Raw genomic sequence first — 2,782 nt, forward strand, 5'->3', positions numbered from 1 at the left:
AAGTCAGACAGTTACGGATTAACTTGTTGCTAGTAGTCTCAGACAACCAATAATACACTCGTTTATATCAGATTAAATAACTACACGAATTACATGTATTTAGATATGTACATATTTCAACACACACACACACACACACACAAACACACACACACACATATATATATAGAGAGAGAGAGAGAGAGAGAGAGAGAGACATAGACAAATAGGGCTAATGGGTGCCCTAGGTTAAGCTCCTACAAGGATATAATGGATGGCATAGAGAGTAACGAACACAGCCGAGATATCATGATTCCTTTACTTGTTGTTTGCCCAGTAATGATGATGGAGTGAGAGCTGCACATCCTCCACACTGCTCTGATGATATCTATGAATCACTTATATAACAATGGGAGGTGAATAAGGAAGTGTTACATTAATACATACGGGGAAAGGGCAACACAGCACAGATATATCTATCATGCTAAGAACATGTGCTATAAGATATGAATTTAACAAACGAAATGAGATTGAGAATCATATCAAAATCCTAGACATAATTACCAGGGCCATAAAGGATAAAGTATACAGTATATTCATTAATCAAATACGCGCGTGTGTGTGTGTGTGTGTTTGCATGTGTGTGTGAGTGTGTGTGTGTGTGTGTGTGTGTGTGTGTGTGTGTGTGTGTGTGTGTGTGTGTGTGTGTGTTTGCATGTGTGGGTGAGTGTGTGTTTGTGTGTGTGTGTGTGTGTGTGTGTGTGTGTGTGTGTGTGTGTGTGTGTGTGTGTGTGTGTGTGTGTGTGTGTGTGTGTGTGTGTGTGCATGTGTGTGTGTGTGTGTGTGTGTGTGTGTGTGTGTGTGTGTGTGTGTGTGTGTGCGCGCGTGCGTGTGTGCATACACATCGCATTAAGGCATTAACTGCTTCATCAATGATCAATGTGAACTACAGAAAATTACAAACATCTATATAGAGTATATTGCTAGCTATTCAACATCAAAACATGCATGCCAATTATGCAGCAAAAAAAAAAAAAAAAAAAAGCGCGTTCGCGTAATCAAAAAGCCAGATGAGCCAGGAGGCCAGAGAGGAGGCACAGGAGAAAGCAGGCAGAGGAGCAGGAGGGCTCGGGAATAAGAAAAAAAGGCAGGAAGAGGATAGAGAGGAAGCGGTATGAAAAAACAACAACAACACATAAACTGCATCATTTGGAACGTATTTCAATAACGAGGAAATCCCGCAGGGAAATGGCGTGGAGAAATGAGCTTGTCGTTTATCATCTCGACATTCATTGATAAGCATACCTAACACTTTTTCAGATGTATATATGTATGTACGTATACATATATACGCTTAAATAATCTAATTATCGTCTGTCTGCACGAGTACTTCAACCCCCCATGCACTTCGTCTCTCTCCCTCATCTCTCATTCTTTATATATATAAATTAATATATATTAGATAATATATATAATATAAGGTAGTAAATAGTAATTGATAGTAGTGTATATATTATATATATTTTATATATGGTATATAGTATATAGGTTAAATATATATAGCGAGAGATCGAGCGATTTTATTAATATAGATATATATATATATATATATACACACACAAACACACTCACACACACACACATACACACCCACCCACACACACACACACACACACACACACGCGCACACACACAACACACACAAACTTCTCCTCTCACTCTTTCTCTCTCCGTCTCTCTCTCTTCTATCTTTCTCTCTTCTCTCTCCTCACTCTCTTCTCTCTCTCTCACTCTCTCATATCTCTCTCTCTTACCTCTATCTCTCTCTCATCTCTATCCTTCTCTCTCTCTTCTCTCACTCTCTCTCGACTCTTCTCTTCTCTCTTATCTTCCTTTCTCATCTCTCTCTCTTCTCTCTTTCTCTCTCTCTCTCTCTTCTTCTCGTCTCTCTCTCTCACATCTCCTCCTACCTTCTCTCCTCTCATCTACGCTTCCTCTCTCTCTCAGGTCTCTATCTCTCTCCCTCTCTCTCTCTCTCTCTCTCGAATATTCTCTTCTCTGTCTATGGTGTGTTGGTGTGTTTTTTTTACTTCCTCCCTCTCTCTCCTATTTCTCTGCCTTCTCTTCGCCCTCTCTCTCTTCTCTCTCTCCACCTCTCTCTCTCTCTCTCTCTCTACCCCCGCCCCATTTAGCTCTCTCACTCTCTCGCTCTCTCTCTCTCCCTGCTCTCGGCCTTTTCTCCTTCTCTCTCTTTCCTGCTTCCCCTTTCCCCTTTCTCTCTCTCTCTCTCTTCATCTCTTCCCCCTCGCTTCTCTCTCCATCTCTCTCTACCTCTCTTTCTCTCTCTCTCTCCCCTCTCCCTCCATTCTCTCTCTCTCTCTGCTCTCCCTCTCCCCCCCCAACTTCCTTCTCACCTTTCTTTCTCTTTCTAATCTTCTCTCTCCCACCCCCAAGCCTCCCCCAACCCCACCCTATTCTAAAAAGTTCATCGGCTGGCGCAGATCTCTCTCTCTCTCTCTCTTCTTTTCTTCTCCTTCTCTCTTCTCTCCTTCTCACATCTGCATCCTCTCTCTCTTTTCTACGCTTTCACTTCATCCGCGCGTAATACAAACACAGTAACATTCATAGAAGGAGCTGACGAGGACCTCTAACGCAGTGAGATGCTAGTCGAAGATGCGACGAGCGGCTGGGCGGGGCTAGACAGACATTATGGCTTAATATTTTCGACAACACGGCTGCTCGTATGCATTTATGCAAAGCAACGTCTTGAACCCAGAGAGAGTATATTGTTTTTTATCTACCA

This window comes from Penaeus japonicus, unplaced genomic scaffold (genome assembly GCF_977035675.1).
Source record: "Penaeus japonicus unplaced genomic scaffold, GWHDUDI00000001_assembly GWHDUDI00000004, whole genome shotgun sequence".
Taxonomy (NCBI): Eukaryota; Metazoa; Arthropoda; class Malacostraca; order Decapoda; family Penaeidae; genus Penaeus; species Penaeus japonicus.